This window comes from Pongo pygmaeus, chromosome 11 (genome assembly GCF_028885625.2).
Source record: "Pongo pygmaeus isolate AG05252 chromosome 11, NHGRI_mPonPyg2-v2.0_pri, whole genome shotgun sequence".
In the NCBI taxonomy this organism is placed as follows: domain Eukaryota; kingdom Metazoa; phylum Chordata; class Mammalia; order Primates; family Hominidae; genus Pongo; species Pongo pygmaeus.
The window spans coordinates 122958705-122977230 of record NC_072384.2 but is presented as its reverse complement, the minus strand read 5'-3'; the positions used below and the strand labels follow the sequence as shown (position 1 = coordinate 122977230).

At 42.8% G+C, this 18526-nt stretch overlaps 1 protein-coding gene, 1 long non-coding RNA gene and 1 pseudogene across 2 annotated transcripts in view; 2 read left to right on the top strand and 1 right to left on the bottom strand.

Moving 5' to 3' along the window:
- The window catches only part of SGPP2 (sphingosine-1-phosphate phosphatase 2), a 142063-nt gene that overhangs the window by 97502 nt on the left and 26035 nt on the right, over window positions 1–18526 (bottom strand). The window lies entirely within an intron of this gene.
- On the top strand, window positions 6756–8598 carry LOC134737763 (uncharacterized). The gene is made up of 2 exons (XR_010122979.1): window positions 6756–7225; window positions 8284–8598. It is a non-coding gene; the product is annotated as an uncharacterized LOC134737763 (long non-coding RNA).
- Window positions 15501–16401, top strand: LOC129031256 (homeobox protein NANOGP8-like; annotated as a pseudogene).

Here is an 18526-nt window from a genome sequence, read left to right as displayed (position 1 = left end):
TATGCATCCGAATGACCTGGGCATCTTGTTAATGAACAGATTTTGATGTAGTTGACCTGGGGCAGGGGAAAGACTTCTCAGGAGCACAGGTGATGTTGATGTTGCCATGTTGCCGGCCCATGGACCTCACTGTGAGTAGCTTTAGGATCAAGAACACCCCAGTGAAGCGTCTTTCAACACAAAAGTAAGGCTCACAGATTTAATCCTCAGTATTAGAGGTTATCTCAACTGGCATTAAGAGAGTAAGTAACGTGATCCAGGCGATAGATTAAAATGCCGGTGACAAACCAGAGGGGAACAGTGAGCAGATTCCATGGAGGATCCTGCAACACAGGAACTGAGCCCAGACAAGCACCTCAACCCTAGAAAGTACCAAAGGGAAGGCACAGGTAAGACATGCCTCCCTGAGACAGCAGCCTGATCAAATGACTGACTGACTGATGATGCAGAAAGAAATACGCTACCGCACTGCTTGCCTTGATTTGAGAGAGGTTTACATAAATACTGGAATGACAAATTCGAAATTAGTTAAGAAGGAGTAATGAAGTTTGAAAGCCTTTCCTAACTTCTCAGAGCATCACAATACCAAAAAAAACCCAAACCATGTTTCCCTAAGAAGGGCTTTTGCACTACTCTCAGAATCCTGGCTTAGAAACAGGTTTCTCAGGCCTTTGCAGGGAACAACTGTCGTTATGTTTTCTGAAAATAAAAATTAAGGCTGGGCGTGGTGGCTCACGCCTGTAATCCCAGCACTTTGGGAGGCCAAGGTGGGTGGATCATGAGGTCAGGAGATCGAGACCATCCTGGCTAACATGGTGAAACCCTGTCTCCACTAAAAATACAAAAAATTAGCCAGGCGTGGTGGTGGGCACCTGTAGTCCCAGCTACTCCGGAGGCTGAGGCAGGAGAATGGCATGAACCCGGGAGGCGGAGCTTGCAGTGAGCTGAGATCGCACCACTGCACTCCAGCCTGGGGGAGACAGCGAAAGTCCGTCTCAAAAAAAAAAAAAAAAAAAAACTAAAAGGGGAGAAGCTCATTAAGATCAATGGTTTCTGGAAATTCTAAACTTTTTTTTTTTTTAACCTAACCTGTCTAGGAAATTGTCATTTTTAGCTACATCTGGAATAATCTACATTTGACCTAGATAGGCCTGCATACTCGTTCTCATCAGCTTCTGAGAGTTGTCACATGTCACATGCTTGTCCGAGATCATTCTCAAGGTAGGCCTGAACATCTTTGGGTGCTTGGGATTGTGGAAGGTGACAGGAATCAGTCTATGGTCTGTGGATTGATAGCCACTTATGAAGACCAGGGCCTTCTCCAAAAAATTCCTTCCAAGGTTGGAGTGGTGTCCCCGAAGGGAGATTAAGGACTAGAACTCTACATTGTCTTGTTTGCTGAATTTTTTTTTTTTTTTTTTTTTTTTGAGACGGATTCTTGCCGTGATGCCCAGGCTGGAGTGCAATGGTGTGATCTTAGCTCACTGCAACTTCTGCTTCCCAGGTTCAAGCGATTCTCCTGCCTTAGCCTCCCCAGTAGCCGGAACTACAAGCATGCACCACCACGCCTCGATAAGTTTTTGTATTTTTAGTAGAGATAGGGTTTCACCATATTGGCCAGGCTGGTCTCAAACTCCTGACCTCAAGTGATCCTCCCACCTCGGCCTCCCAAAGTGATGGGATTACAGGGGTGATACACCGCACCCAGCCTTTGTTAGCTGATTCTTATACTCAGTGTACATTCAGCCAGAATTTCAAATCTGTAGCCTAGAGACAAGGAAAGGCAAATCTTAAGAAATTTGGTGCTTCTTCTAATAGAACCTATCCCTTAAGGTTTTGATTCCACTACCCCTTTCTGAAAGACTGGGCTTTGGCAGCATGCCGTCACATACCACAGAGATGGAATCACTGAAAAATAAACACTCCCTCCAAGCTAGTAGAAGACGCCAACTAGCATGTTAGCACACCAGGTACAAACTAAGCAATGCCCAACATTTCAAAAAAATTGAAGGCTGGGCACTGTGGCTCACACCTGTAATCCCAGCACTTCGGGAGGCCGAGGCAGGCAGATCATGAGGTCAGAAGATCAAGACCATCCTGGCCAACACGGTGAAACCTGTCTCTACTAAAAACACAAAACATTAGTCAGGTGTGGTGGCACGCGCCTGTAGTCCCTGTTACTTGGGACTGCCTCAGTGAATTGGTTTTATTTGTGCAGCAGGAAGAACCCATTCAAAGATTACAAATTTGCATTTTAAGCCACTAAGTTTGTGGTAATTTGTTACAGCAGCAATGGATAACTAATACAAAGATGTTAGAAAAAATCACTTGCCTCCGAACTTTATAAATTGAGGCAAGAGAATCGCTTGAATCCGGGAGGTGGAGGTTACAGTGAGCCGAGATTGTGCCACTGCACTCCAGCCTGGGTGACAGAGAGAGACTCTGTCTAAAAAAAAAAAAAAAGTTGAAAACAGCAAAGTTTTTCCAAACAGGGGCCATGTCTACATAGAACATTCATTCACTGTGTATGCTTCAGTGATGTAAGGTTGACAATAAACAAGACTATTTTTAAAATACTATTTTTAAGTAGAGACACAGTCTCACTATGTTGCTCAGGCTGGTCTTGAACTCCTGACTTCAAGCAGTCCTCCTCCTTTGGCCTCCCAAGGTGCTGGGATTTCAGGCATGAGCCACCACACCCAGCTAGCAAGACTACTTCATTTAGCAATAAGTGCTATGATGAAATTAAAGCAGGAAATGGGTTACAAAGTGATCAATGTGTGTCTGGGGATGCTTGCCACAGAGGAGCCATTTGAGCTGAACCCTGGATAAGGAGAGGCGTTGCTTCTTTGAGGGTCTGCGGGTCAGAGAGAGAACACTTAGTGAAAGGCCCCGAGCAGGAGGCAGCTCTGCCTGCTGGGAGATGTGTGAAAGAGACAGAGAGGAGATGACCTCAAGAGCAGACGTGAAACCCAGCCCAGACTTGAGACTGAGGCTGGAAGGAGCAGAAAGCCACGGGAGGGTTTTAAATGGGAGCACAACTGGATTTACTCTGGCGAGACTAGAACAAATTTTGGCTCTGAAACAGTGGGATGAAGCCCTGCTTTAATTCTTTTGTCTTTTGATTTCTTAAACTTGGTGAGAAAATATCATTAATTCCCAGTTCTGAACTGAAAAGCCACTGGGGTGAAATTGCATCATTTCTACCATGAGGGAGACTGGTGGTGTCCTGAATTCACAAATCTATTTACTAACCTGGCCCATCACTTTTAATTACTCTCATTTTTTTTTTTAAGAGAATCAAGACTTTCCAACCTATAAAGAAAATTAAATGATGATTACTCAGGAAGCCTAAGAAAGATTGACAGTGTCCCTTGAAGGAGAAAACAGAAGGAACAAAAATGCACGAGGGCTTCTTCTTTCATCCTCAAGTCCAGATAGAATTACAAGTTGGGTGATGTAGCCGATGTCTAAGCAGCACTCAGGTGATTAAAATTTCAGGATGGTGAGACTGAAAGTCAATAAAATGTAAGGACGACTTCTTGGAGTCAGAGAGCTTGAGAGGGAACTGCACACTCATCACTGTCACCCGCTTAGTGGGCATTTGTCGGGATCCCTCTGCTGCATCCAAGGATAAGAGGGAGGGTTAAGGGGACTGAGCCCAATGTGGCTTTCATTTTACAGTGGAATTTCAGTTGTAGTCTTTTACACAATTTGAACTGTTTTCCTCTTGATAATCTATCATATTTCAGCTCATCCTCTAATAATTAGAAAACATCTAATATCTTTTCTTCCTTTTCCTCAAGGTGGACCAGGACTACAAATGAAGAAATTCTTGAAATTGTGAGACAGTGACCCATGGTGGCAACAATGTTCTTCTTGACTCTAGAAAAGAGTCTTGTAACTAAAAAAAACACTGTCTCATCATCACTTAAAACCCTGTGCCTGGGCTGGGTGCAGTAGCTCACACCTGTAATCCCAGCTCTTTGGGAGGCTGAGGTAGGGGGATCGCTTGAGGCCAGGAGTCTGAGAAGAGCCTGGGAAACATAGTGAGACCTGTCTCTACAAAAAATTAAAAATATTAGCCAGGTATGGTGGCACACACCTGTGGTCCCAGCTATTTGGGAGGTTGAGGTGAGAGAATTATTTGAACCTGGGTGGTGGAGGCTCCAGTGAGCCATGATCGTATCACTGCACTCCAGCATGGGCAACAGAGTGAGACCCTATCTCAAAAACGCAGAAAAACAAAAAACCTCTGTACTTGAAGGACACAGCATTTGCTTAGGAACCAAATCTGGGCATAGCATAAGGAGAGGGTTAGAAGCGAGCCTGTATCTGGATAGGACAGAAATTTGCAGTCATCATTTCAGAGACCAGGAATGTGAACTTCTGCTAGAGAATTTCTTCCACAGACAATAAGAGACATTGGCATCGATACAAAGAACAGAAATAACCACTGCCATTTTTAAAGAGGGTGGGAGAGCCAGCTGCCCTTTAAATAATCAAAACGTCTTAAGAACTTAACAGTTTTTCAAAACATCTTGGATCCGCTAAAACCTGAAACACATTGAACCGAACATTTTTCCATTTAATTGTTAAGCCCTTGTATGTGTGGGGGGATTTGGCAGGCAGATGTTTCTCATTCATTTATATTAACTTATCGAAATGATACTTGGAAGAGCTGTATGATGTTCGAGAAGGAGTGTTATAAACTTCAGTTTACTCATTTTCATCCAGAAATTTCCCCTCACCCCAACACACACGTACAGGATTCAGAACTTGGGAGGGTTGATTCAGTCTCTTCTAACTTGGCAGCATGTCCTCACCCATCCCTACCTCCCTTCAAAAAACATTTTCTGAAGCATTAAAAGGCACTGCCAAAAATGTAAGAAAGTTATTCAGGCACATATAAAGTTTTTTCTGTGATAATCTTTTATGTACCAAGATTTTAAAAGCAAACAGGTAAATCATACAAAAACAAAACTGAAGTCTGACAAATTTGTCACCAAAGTCAAGGTGGTTTCATACAAGGGCTTTCCCACTTCCCTCTTTGTTTATTTGGGCTAAATGGCCACAAAATTTTTAGCTTGGAATTTTCCTTCAGGACAGTTATGTTAGCGGGTGCATGTGTACGTGGAGAAGGAGGCTGAAGCAAAACGGTATCTTCATGCTACCCCTCCCATTTCTTCCATTTTTTTCTAAATAGAGACAGGGTCTCACTCTGTAGCCCAGACTGGGCTCAATTCTCAAGACACCCTTCTGTGGCACCATGATCAACTATATTTCTTTAATATTTTGTAGAGACAGGGCCTTACTATGTTCTTGAACTCCTGGCCTCAAGCAATCCTCCTGCCTCCCAAAATGCTGGGATTATAGGCTACTGTGCTCAGCCTCTTCCCCATTTCTTAAATCCAGCCCTTTGCTTTTCAGAGCTCTAAAGGAATCCAAGATGGTAAAGACAGTGCTTGGGAAGGATTTTCCTTTCTTGATCCTTCCCAGTTCCTGGGGTGACTGTGGATATGTGGTAGTGGATATCTGTGATCAGTCAGGGATGGAATAGACTAAGTGGGGACAGAATGGAAGAGGGAGGACATTTTGCCAAGAGAGTCTTGTTGTCTCCACGCTCCTCTTAAAGTCTTGCCTAGAGCAGAAATTCTTGAGAAGCTCCATCAATTTCTGTCACATTTTCAAACTGTAGTTCCCCAATGGGAGGCTGTCGCTGAGGAAGTTTAAAGCCATTCATCACAAAAATAAACTCAGGAAAAGCTTTGAAGTTGGGTGCACACACATGAAAGAACATTAAGAAGAAAACCATGCTGGGTGGGAACAATGGTCCTTCCCACCCAGACTGCCTCCGACCCTGCTTGCTTTGTGCTCTGAGTATTTTTGTTTGTTTGTTTTTCTGATTATCTGATTATCAATTTTTTTTTTCTGATTAACACATTTTACTTGAGAACATCATGGAAGTTCAAATATAAAACTATATAAAAATATAAAAAACTATATAAAAAACTATATAAAAATAAAATGAAAACTGCCATTGTCCCACCCCTCAGACAATCCTCTGGAACATTCCTCCTGGTCTCTTTACTGTGCGTAATCGTGAGTGCAGGTGGTGGTATGCATCTTAACGAAATTGTGATTGCGATTAAGATCGAAAATCTTAAATTTTAAAGCATTATTACATTGTGAGCATTTCTCTAGGTCCCTAAATATTATTTCGGACCATTCTTTTGGCTGAGCTTAGCTTTTTACCTGTCTAGATCCAGTTTTGCTGCGTTTCACTTCCTCATCCACCCATTCTCACAGCAGATCCAACAGCTGAATCCTACAGCAAACAAGCCCACCAGCTGACCAGTGTTGACATGAGCATGAGTCTTGTCACCCAAGGGTCTTCTAACTCCCTGCTTACTCCCTGCTCACTTTTGCTCTAACATGAGTCTTGTCACCCAAGAGCCTTTCTAGCTCCCTACTCACTTCTGCTGGGGTGCATGGAGACCCCATTCCCATGGACCTCTCTCTACCCTGCTCATTCCTTAACCTGACCAAATAAGCATCTGTGTTGACCATGTTCCCCGCCACCACCTGCTTGAATTTCTTGGGCTTACGATGTTTGCTTGTGTTATTTTCCTGAAGACCCAAGATCTCTCTGCTATGTTTTGCAAAAGCTTCAAGCTTACCCTTTAAGGCCTCTCAAGGACCACAGCTCAGAGATACACTGCTGAAGAAATAAAGAATGACCTGGGGACAGGCATGACTCATGACGGTCACTGTGCTGAGGCAGAGGGACAGTCCTCTAACCCATCTCACACCGGTAAAGCCAAGTCCTCTATAATTTGGAAGTCACAGGCGTTTGTACACAAGCTGGAGACTTCCTTTGTTGGCTCCAGCCAGCTGTGATTGACATAAATGAATATGAACAGAATCTAAGAGCAGGTCCCCAACCCCTGGGCCATGGACTGGTTCCATTAGGAACCAGCAGGAGATGCGTGGAGGGTGAGCGAGCATTACCACTTGCACTCCAACCCCTGTCAGATCAGTGGCCCCGTTAGATTCTCATAGGAGCACGAACCCTATTGTGAACTGCACATGCGAGGGATCTAGGCTGTGCACTTCTTATGAGAATCTAATGCCTGATGATCTGTCACTGTCTCCCATCACCCTTAGATCGGATCATCTAGTTGCAGGAAAACAAGCTCAGGGCTCCCACTGATTCTACATTATGGTGAGTTGTATAATTATTTCATTATATTAATATATTACAATGTAATAATAATAGAAATAAAGTGCACAATAAAGGCAACGTGCTTGAATCATCCTAAAACCATCCCCCCACCTGCCCAGTCCATGGGAAAATTGTCTTCCATGAAACTGGTCTCTGATGCCAAAAGGGCTGGGGACTGCTGCCTAAGAGGGTCTGGGTGTCATCACCAGCCTTGGGACCAATGCCAGACCTGCTAGGTAACTCTGGGGAAGTCTGAACTTATAACTTCACCTTGCAGTGGGTACAACACCAGCTTCTTTACTAAGGCATTTGGAAGGGGAAATGGAGTCACTTATGTAAATCACATGCTACCCCATCAGGCACACAGCACGCGTCAATAAATGGTCATTGTATTTGCATTTCTATTAGCAATGTAAATCACAAGACAATGTCAAAAGAAAGTCCAGTTGGAGTAGAACACAGAGGAGAGAAAGACGGTAAAAAGATTCAAAAAACAGCCGAATGTGGTGGCTCATGACTATAATCCCAGGTCTTTGGAAGGCGGAAGGAGTTCTTGAGCCCAGGGGTTCAGGGCTGCAGTGAGCTATTATCATGCCACTGCACTCCAGCCTGGGCAACAGAGTGAGATCCCATCTCTTAATTAATTTAAAGAGATTTTTTAAAAAGGCATCATGAAGGGAGAGGAAAGGAATTCACCCTGGAAGGAAGACTCAAATTTTAACAGAGAAGGGAAAGAGGGACATTCCGGCAGAAAGGAACAGCAAGAGGAGAGGCATGGAAGCTGCGAGGCACCGTGTTCCTGAAACAGTACATGGTCCACAACAGAGTAGCCGGGGTGTGAGGGATTTATAAAGGGAGTTGTAGGCAGCAGAGCTAGAAGTGGAGGCTAAAGCCAGAGAGGAGAGCCCTGGAGGACGCTGGGTTTAGCACTTGGGTAATAGGGAGCCTTTGAAAGTGCTGGAGCCAAGAGGTGCCATAATCAGAGATGTGCTGCTGTAAACGGTCACCAGTGGATTCACATTCTTGTCTTTTCTAAGTAATTTTGCACTGTTTTTCAGATTCAAATGTATCTTAAGAAGAAGTCACAGACATGTTGCCATGAAGCTCAACTGCTTATGTCGTGTTCTCAGGGGTTTTATACACAACCCAGCCTCTGCCATCTGCAGCCCAGCAGCCCCACCGGAGCCTCCCCGTGCTCCCACCTCACATCTGAAATAACAGCTGGGCACTCAGGGAGTCTCGTGGCCCATCCTGGAAGATGAATAAAGCTTGGTTTCCATGTTTGGCCTTGGCGCTGCCATGTGGGATCTGATGATACAGTTATTTAGCAAGAAACCACAGGAATAAAAACAATGTGATAAAACCCAGAGAAAGTGAGTCCTTCTTCTGTGGATGGCAACTGAATGCCACAGGCTGTGCAATGCCCACCCTGAGCAAACCCGGAGGCCCTGGGTTTTGACTGAGCCCCGTCACCAAGGGCCACGCGCTTCAGGTTCCTGCTCTGTAAACAGGGACTGTGGTTCCTATGCCCAAGGAAACAGAGCTTGTCAAAAATATTAAAGTGTGGGAAATGTGGTTCTCATTTCTTTTCACAAGAATGCAGTTTCCAGAAAGTGCTGTGTGACCAGAACCAATGACCCTGGTGCATCAGCGATGGTCAGGGGAACATGGTTTTGCAGCCTTGATAAAGAAGGGAACCAAAGTTGAACAACCTGCAGTATCTCAGCTTTACAAGGAGGATGGTGAATCAGGAAGAGCATGGAGTTGAAGGCCAGAAGGGAGAAAAGAAATGTACAAAGTCCTCACAGCCCTCATTTCAGAATGGTAGACAAAGGTCCATGTTCACGGAGCCTCCGCCCACTGTCCGTCTCTGTCTCTCTCTCTCTCTCTCTCAGACACACACACACATGCCCATGCACGCACACACACACGCATGCATGCACACCACTCCCCTCATGCTTTCTATGCTATAATGGGGCCCTGCCATACTAAACCAGTTCATTGTCTGAAATGGAGGCTGCTTTAGATAAAATAATGACTTCAGCATCCTGTGTCCTTCCTTGTTCTTTAAAATGTGGCTTCCATGCTGGGTGTGGTGGCTCATGCCTATAATCTCAGCACTTTGGGAGGCCGAGGCAGGCAGATCATTTGAGTTTGATCATTTGATCATTTGATCATTGAGTTTGATCAGGAGTTTGAGACCAGCCTGGCCAACATGGTAAAACCCTGTTGTCCCTACAAAAAATATAAAAAGTAGCCGGGCGTGGTGGCATGTGCCTGTAGTCTTAGCTACTTGGGAGGCTGGGGTGGGAGGATCACTTAAGCCTGGGATGCGGAGGCTGCAGTGAGCCAAGATTGTGCCACTGCACTCCAGCCTAGGAGTCACAGTGAGACCCTGTCTTGAAAAAAAAAAAAAAAAGAAAGAAAGAAAAAAAAGTGTGTCTTTTAGACAAGCAGCAGCACTCCTTGAGAGAAATTCAGAATTTCAGGCCCTACCCAAGACCCCCAGAATCAGTGGGAATTTTAACCAGGTTCCCAGAGTGATTCTCTTGCACATTAAAGTTTGAGAAGCACTAACCTACATCTATTGAGAAAACAAAATATCTGGATGTTTTGAGATTTTGCTATTCTATCTGGGCCTACTTAATATGTACACATGTATAGGGAAACCACTTTAAAAGTACGAAAGCCCTCAGTGAGGAAGAGGCAAACTAGAGAGACAAAGTCAATTAGTGCTTGTGCTGGGCTGGGGGTGAGGTGAGGAAAACGGGAATGCTTGCTGATGAGCATGGGTTTCTTTTTGGGGTGATGAAAATATTCTAAAATTGATTGTGGTGATGGTCAGAATATACTAAATTGCGAATATACTAAGAACAACATAGGTAAATTGCATGGCATGTGAACTGTATTTCATTAAAACTTGAAAAAATTTAAAAGCACTCAGAAACCTTGGAAATAGCAAACTGAAAACTTCTGACTGTAAAAGAGACCACCTGTAGAGCCAGATCTTAAGGATGCATTAAAGGCCATCTCATCTTTTCATAACTTCATACATAATAAATATCAGTAACTTATTTTTGCTCTAAAACAATATAGGACATTTTAGCTCTCTAATAAGTGACTGCTCTGCTGTCCTGGCTTGGTGAAATGTTATCAGGGGAATGTTAAGGAGCAGAGTTTCTTTCAGTAGAGGCACTGGGCCAGGCACAGTGGCTCACACCTGTAATCCCAACACTTTGGGAGGATGTGGCAGGAGGATCACTTGAACCCAGAAGTTTGAGACCAGCCTGGCCAACACAGTGACTCTCCATCTCTACAAAAAATAAAAAAATAAAAAAATAAATAGCTAGTCATGGAGGCACTTGCCTGTAGTTCCAGCTAATTGGGAGGCTGAGGTAGGAGGATCACTTAAGTGGGAGGTCGAGGCTGTAGTGGGCCATGATCTCTCCATTGCACTCTGGGCTGAGTCACACAGCAAGACCCCGTCGCAAACAAAAACAAAAACAAAACAAAAAACACAAAGAGGCACTCAATGGTCACTGGCTCCTAGAACCAGGTAACTGGGGTTCATATCCTGGACTTTCTGATTTAGGCCCCCTGCTCTGACCCTGCTCCAGCCATGTCCTTCCCTATGAAGCAAGAGAAGATGCTCAATTCTCTAGATCATTCATTGGCAATCCCAGCATTTCCTACCCAAATGCCTGAGCCTGCATCCCAGGCCTGCACATGTCTCTGCCCCAGGTCTACCCTCCCTGGGGTGGAGGACGGCATAGACGTGCACTACCCTAGACTGGAGGCCTGGCTGAGGATGGCTGTTCATGCGGGAACATAGACCCAGACAGAGCCCTTCTGTAGTCCTAGACAGTAGACAGGCTGCCTCCCTTACTTTGCTACTTTTTAGTGTAAATCTCTAGGCCGAGAATTCTAAATTTGAACCTAACTTTCCAGGTCACATGAAGACACAGACGTGAAGACAGGAGGCCAAAACATTATATTTAACGGTTTGTTAGTTTAACAAATAACGTTTAAATATTTTGACCTATGGAATCTCAGTCTACATTTGTGTGTTTACCTTAAAAGCTTGTAATTTTAGAGGTCGCTGATTGCTTTTTTCCTTCTACATCTGTCAGGTAAAAAGAGAGTATTTCTGGTCTTCTCTGGAACATGCCATATTTTATAGGCAAATATTAATGCATAGGCCTTACACATTAAAGGCCATCTCATCTTTTTATAACATCATACATAATAAATACCAAGAATTTATTTTGGCTCCAAAATAATATAGGAAGTTTTAAGACAAGAAACATCTTAAACTTGTTTACCTTCATGTATGCCTCATATTTGCAAAACATGGTAGTTAAAAAAATAATAAAACAGGAAATGAACAATAAAAAAACCACTGAATATTTTACAATATTAATAAAGTTTAAGGCTCCTCCTGGGCTACTTTTCTGCTTATGAAGGATGGAAAAGCAAATCCTTTAGACAAAAATGCAAGGCTCTGGAGTTTTTTTTCTTTTTTTTTAAATAACAGAAACAGCTTAAATGGAACTTGGGGAGGGTAGGGCTTAATGAGTTTAACCACGAGAGTTTACAGTCTTTCATGGCGCTTTGAAACTTCTTAACAAATAGTTCAGGGACATAATCCTAGAAAGGGTGATTTTGTTACTGTTGTCACATGCAACCCACAAGTGGAGCAGAAGAGATAACCTTACTTTATTGCCCTCTTAAAATATTCTGCTTTGGGAATTATTTTTATTCGTCGTAAGTCGTGAAGCTGGGGCTGAGGTCATCACTTGCCTTTGCCTTCCATGAGCATACAGATGTCACCCATGTGTTGACAACCGGGTTAGCTCCCACTCAGATCCTATTCTACCCCAGAAGATGCTTAGAATCTGCCATCCATCCTTTATGCCTCTTGTCATCTAGATTCCTTGTGGGAACTCTCCAGCTTTTTCTTTGTACTGAGGATTAGGTATAAATACAATAAATATGCTTCAACATTTCAATCATTTTAGACACTGGGGAGGTAGGAGAGATGGGGAAAATGATCTCAGATAAGACTGTGAATTTGTAAGCTGCCACAGAGCTGTGCTATTCAATACGGTATCCATATGTGGCTACTTAAATTTAACAAAATAAAAGATCCAGTTCCTCAATAGTACCAGTTGCATTTCAAGTGCTCAACAGCCACGTGAGGCTGGTGGCTCCCAGTATGGACAGTGCAATACAGAACATGTCCATCATCACACAAAATTTCCATTAGATGTGTGGAATGTGAGAGTCTGAGTGTTTTCTGCATCATCCCAGTCAAGCTTTCTTTTATTTACTCCAGGATCAGTACTACGATTTCCTATACCATCAAATTTTTTGCAAATTAAAGCAATTTATTCTTAAATTCTAAAAGCAGATAATAGTGATGGTTGCATAGCTTTGTGAATATACTAAAAACCTCTGAGTTGTACATTTATTTATTTATTTTAGAGACAGGGTCTTGCTCTATCGCCCAGACTGGAGTGTAGTGGCACAGTCATGGCTCACCATAGCCTCAAACTCCTGGGCTCAAGCGATCCTCCCACCTTAGCCTCCCAAGTTGCTGGGACTACAGACACATGTCACCACACCCGGGGAATATTTTTTAATTTTAAAAAATTTTTGTAGAAACAGGGTCTCACTCTGTTGCCCAGGCTGGAGCACAGTGGTTCAATCATTAGCTCACTGAAGCATCAAACTCCTGGGCTCCCAAAGTGTTGGAATTACAGGCATGAACCACTGCACCTAGCCGAGTTTTACATTTTAGAAGAGTAAACCTCATGGTATGTGAGTTATATCCCAAGTTAAGAAAATAAAGCCTAATTAGTCAAATATCAAGTAATAATTTTATAACCACCTTGTCAGGTATCGTATAGAGCAGCCCAAATGGTCTTACTCAAATGAAAATCAAGAAAATCAAACGAAAGGGTTTTCATTTCTGAAAACAAACAATCTCCATCCTCCAATGGCTCCTAATCACACTCAGAATAAAGTCCCAATGCACAGCCATGGTCAAGGACTGAGATCTGACCTCTGCTCCTCTCTCCTACCTCCCTGCCGCTCCTTTTTTATGTTCCAGCCACTCTGGCCTTTGCTTACTGCCTCTTACTCAAGCATGTCTTGCACATTTCAGCCTCCTGAGCTTTGTCCTAAGCACACTCTCCTCCTGGTTGGCTCCTTCGCATCTCTGAGATTCCATCTCCCCCATACGTCTCCGTTCAGAGATGCCTTCTCTAGCCCTCACCTCCCCGGCTCCACATCATAACCCAGTTCTATCTTCTTCATAGCTTGTAGCTTATCTGAAATTCTCTTAAACTTTTTTTTTAAAAAAAGAGATTGGAGTAGTGGGGGTCTCACTATGTTGTCCAGGCTGGTCTTGAACTCTTGGGGTCAAGCAATCCTCCCGCCTCGGCCTCCCAAGTAGCTGGGATTACAGATGTATGCCACCATGCCCAGCCTAATTCTCTTACTTTTGTACCTGTTTTTTTCATCTAAACTAAACTTCAAGCTCCTTGAAGGCAAGGACCCTGAGCACCTTGTTCCTGCAGAATTCCTGGCATCAACACAATGGCTGTTGTTCTGCCCACCACGCAGTAAGCATTCAACAAATGCTTGTTGTCTGAAGAGACAGAGAAATAAAAGTGGAGCACACCATTAGCACACATTCTGGTTAGAAAGTAGCCATCTACGGGTTCTTAATGACACCCAAGGAGCTTTGAAAAATACACACACCTGGACTCTACTCCAGGAGCCTGATTTACTAGACCTGGAGTGAGGTTCAAATTGGCTTTTTTTTTTTTTTTTTTTTTTAACAGCTCCACTGTTTGGTCCAATTGCCTCATTTTCAGAGAAGGGAATGAGGCTCACACTTGCCTGAGTTTTCAGCTAGTCAAGCAGAAGCCTGCTTGTCAAGTCTAAGAAGCTCAGCTATCCAGGAACAAGTCTATGTGTGTTTCTGGTTCTCCATTACACTGTATCTGTGAAATCACTGTGGTTCACATTAAGGAAAATCTACTTTGACCCCTGGTCTGAAAGGGACTTTCATAACAGACCACTTCAGAATTTATCACAAGATAGAGTCAAGTTATCTCTGAACTCACTCCTTCCTCATCCAAGCTCTCCTATTATAGTATTGAGGTTTTCACCTTGGCAGAGAGTTGTAAGCACACTTCACCTTGCATGCTTTTCTCCAAAGTCATATCCAGGCAGCAGATATAAAACACTGAACATCAGCAATGGGAACAGCATCTCTCAAGAGCCACCTGAGTCATATTTTCCGTTATCTTTTTGAGAAAGATAAAAACCACCAGGTTCTCCTCTCTTTATCTTCAGATGCTGGCAGGTTCGAGAGAAAATTTTCTCATTTGTATTGGCAAAAAAAAATCATGAAATAAAAATATTTCAATTTTTGAAGGATTCAAAAGGACCTCCTTGCTAGAGAGGAAAATTAAATGGTATTTGTTAACAAAAGAAAAAGATTACAAAATGCATCTACACTTTTGGAAATAAACCAAATGTTCTCTAGCATGCTTATCAAAAGAGGCAGGTCAGTACCATTGTTAAAAACCTGGGTTTCAATCCTTGCTTTACTATTCACTAGCTGTGCGGCCCTGGACAAGTGAGTTAATCTTGCTGTGCCTCAGTTTCCTCAACTATAGAACATAAAATACAGTTGACCTTTGAACAATGCACGGGTTAAGGGTGCTGACCCCTGTGTAGTCAAAAATCTGCATATAACTTTTGGTTCCCTAAAAGCTTTACTACTAATAGCCTACTGTTAACTGGAAGCCTTACTTATAACATAAACAGTCAATCAACACATATTTTATATGTTCTATGCATTATATACTGTATTCTTATAATAAAGTAATCTAGAGAAAAGAAAATGTTATTAAGTAAATCATAAGGAAAATATATTTAATACTGATTAAGTGAAAGTAAATCATCACATTTTTTTTTTCCTTGTCTTCATGTTGAGTAGGCTGAGAAGGAGGAAGAGGAGGGGTTGGTTTTGCTGTCTTAGGGGTGGCAGAGGTGGAAGAAAATCTGTCATTGACATTTTGCTGGACTGAGCTGGTTGCCTCCTGTTGTTGTGGAGGTGACTCGCTTCATCCCAACTTCTTGATACTTTCACTTCTGCAGGTCATATTTCTCTAAGATCTTCCAGAAAAGTCTTAATGCTGCCTTAGCCTTTTTTCCAGTCCAGCTCTTAAATTTTTTTCTTCTCTTCCCCAGTAATAACATGAGTGTGGATCCAGCTTGTCCCCAAACCTGCCTTGCTTCAAAGCATCCAGTTGTAAAGAATCTTCACCTATACCTGTCATTTGTGGGCCTGAAGAAAACTATCCATCCTTGCAAATGTCTCCCGCTGAGATGCCTCACACTGAGACTGTCTCTCCTCTTCCTTCCTCCATGGATCTGCGTATTCAGGACAGTCCTGATTCTCCCACCAGTCCCAAAGGCAAACAACCCACTGCTGCAGAGAATAGCGCCACAAAAGAAGGAAGACAAGGTCCCAGTCAAGAAACAGAAGACCAGAACTGTGTTCTCTTCCACCCAGCTGTGTGTACTCAATGATAGATTTCAGAGACAGAAATACCTCAGCCTTCAACAGATGCAAGAACTTTCCAATATCCTGAACCTTAGCTACAAACAGGTGAAGACCTGGTTGCGGAACCAGAGAATGAAATCTAAGAGGTGGCAGAAAAACAACTGGCCACAGAATAGCAATGGTGTGACTCAGGCCTCAGCACCTACCTACCCCTCTGCTCCTCCTACCACCAGGAATGCCTGGTGAACACGAATGGAAACCTTCCAATTTGGAGCAACCAGACCTGGAGCAATTCAAGCCGGAGCAACCACAGCCTGAACATCCAGTCCTGGAGCAACCACTCCTGGAACACTCAGACCTGGTGCACCCAGTTCTGGAACAGTCAGGCCTGGAACAGTTCCTTCTATAACTGTGGAGAGGAATCTCTGCAGTCCTGCATGTAGTTCCAGCCAAATTCTCCTGCCAGTTTGCCTTGGAAACTGCTGGGGAAAGCCATAATGTAATAAAGCAGACAACTAGGTATTTTAGTACTCCACAAACCATGGATTTATTCCTAAACTACTCCATGAACATACAACCTGAAGATGTGTGAAGGAGAGTGAAATTGATATTACTCAATTTGACTCTAGGCACTGGCTGAATCCTTCCTCTCCCCTCCTCCCCTCCCTCATAGGATTTTTCTTTTTTGGAAACCACATGTTCTGGTTTCCATTATGCCTATCCAGTCAATTTGATGGAGGGTGGGGTATGGTTGAAGCCTAATCAGAGAGGTTTCTTTCTTTTTTCCTATTGGATCTTCCTGGAGAAAAGACATTTTAATAACCTTGGCTGCTAAGGACAACATGATAGAAGCTGTCTCTGGCTATAGATAAGTAAATCTAATACAGTTTGGATATCTTTAGGGTTTAGAATCTAACCTCAAGAATAAGAAATAAAAGTACAAATTGATGTGAAAAAAAAGAAAATCTGTTATTAGTGATCCCAAACAGTTCAAATCCATGTTGCTCAAGAGTCAACTGTACTTACTTTACAGAGCTGTGAAAATTAAATGCATCGATGCATGAGAAGCATTTAGACAGTGCCTGACATACAGAAAGTGCTGAGTAAATAAAAGTTCTTGTTGATAATAATACTGATGATTACTCCACCCATCAGCATTACACAACTGCTAGGCCATGAGTTTCCATGTATCTCTGCTACCATGCTCAGCAAACATGAAAAAATATTTTTGAATTTATAAATCTTTTCCCTTTTCTTCCTTCCTTTGATTAAGAGTTTGATATTTATCTTCCTTTACTTTTAGTCCCCTTGCATTGCCATCAATCTACAAACCGAGGCACAAAGCTGCGGGGAACCTGTGGTCAGTGGGAAAGTCTAGTAAGTGTCGGATAAAAGCAAGGCTAGCTGGAGATGGCTGTGCCTCACGACACAGCCCAGGGCTGAGCACATCAGCCCTTCAGACATCTGCTCTGCAGTTTCTCAGTCAGCCACACAGAGCGTGTAGGGTTTAGGTGCCTTGGGCACATCAAAATAATTCTGTGCACACTTATGAGACCAGACAAAGAGGCAGCTGGAGTGTCTCATGTGTGGTCACATACTTTCTAAATGATTAATATGACTTTCAAAGTATTCACCATCAATGGGGTGAGAAGTAGATTACATCTACCTGCCCTTTTTTAGGTCACATGAAGAAACTAAGCTAATCATTTTACAGAGCACTTTTTTCCCTTCAAAATATCCCTCCAGATGATTGATTTCATAGGAACTTTGAAAATTGTTTCTGGAAAGTTTGGTTTTAGTGGGGAGTTTTGTTTGGTTAAGTCTCTGATTGCAGTTTTTTTTTCTCTTTTTGTATGGTTTTTATTCATTTGCTACTTTTCATTAAAAGCAAAGAAATGGGGGAAGGGAATGTTGGAATTCCAGTTAAGACAATAAAAATGCATTATGCATTTGGTCAAAATAAATTTTCTACATTATGAAGGAAATTCACAAAGAGGTTGTTGTTTATAAATCAATATGAAGTAAACATTAAATAGTTAAAAAAGATGAAGAAAATAAAAAGAAACCCGTTACCCTATTTCATCCAGAGAGCTCTTGGAACTAAAGAAATGCTTTCATCAGAGTTTGAGTCCTAGGATGCATGGGAAAGCCAGTGAGAAAAGTGAGGCTCTACTCCTGTCTTTCTCTCAAACATGGCAAAGGTTTGGTACCAACCCCCTTTTCAAACCCCAGGATTTGGTCTGGGAGTGGCAGGGAAGATGTGGCATCCGAGGTAGAACCTCCCCTCCAGGTTCCCATTAGGTCGTCTGCCAGCTGTGTCTCTCTCAATGCACTTTTTTGTTTAAGAGAATGCACCATCAGTAAGCAATCCAATTCACACCTGAATCACTGAAGTTGCGGATCCTGGATGAAACCCATCTTACGGCTTTTGGAGGTGGAGTCTGTCCACCTACCTGAGGATAACAATTGTTTCATCCTCAGCTATGTCCAGTTGAGTTCTGCAATGATATCTATAGAAACTAACGATATCTGTAGAAAATGATAGCCTATAACTAATGGATAGAAGGAAAGATAAAAGAAGAGAAAGATGATTATTTGGAAAATTTCCACAAATGGCTATGCTGCTGCTAAAAGGAGCTTCAACAATGTTAAAGCCATTAGTCCCAGGAAGGGCAGACTCTTTAAGCTGCTTGGTGCAAATGAGAAGATGGATGTTA